Below are 446 nucleotides of genomic sequence, written 5' to 3'. Positions count from 1 at the left end.
CCAAACTGCCGAGTGCCGCTCTTCCCGTATTATCGAAGCAAAAGGCAAGGCAACAGTCTTATTCTCATACTGAGGTATACCGTTACTATTTAAAATAGTGCGCCATTTTAAATCGTACCTATACAAATTGCACCTTTAGGCTTCCGTTAATCGCACTTGTCTATATTTTTCAAGTACGATGCAATTCGAGGAATAAATAAAGGCGTCTTCCTTCAACAGCGCCTCGAGCTGTGTAGAATTTATTTAATTCAAATTTATTGCACAAAATACAAATAGCAAACGTAAACACACAAAAGTGCTAAAAACATTATCTATTAAATATATTTGTCTATTTGTTGATGAGATTTATATGTTATACAATGGGACATTTTTCATTATGTGATTAAAACCTTTTGTTTAAATAATTAGTTGATCGTGATGAGTGAATACAGAATGAAACCAGTGTC

This window comes from Plodia interpunctella, chromosome 6, assembly GCF_027563975.2.
Source record: "Plodia interpunctella isolate USDA-ARS_2022_Savannah chromosome 6, ilPloInte3.2, whole genome shotgun sequence".
Taxonomy (NCBI): domain Eukaryota; kingdom Metazoa; phylum Arthropoda; class Insecta; order Lepidoptera; family Pyralidae; genus Plodia; species Plodia interpunctella.
Note: the sequence above shows the minus strand (reverse complement) of the source record.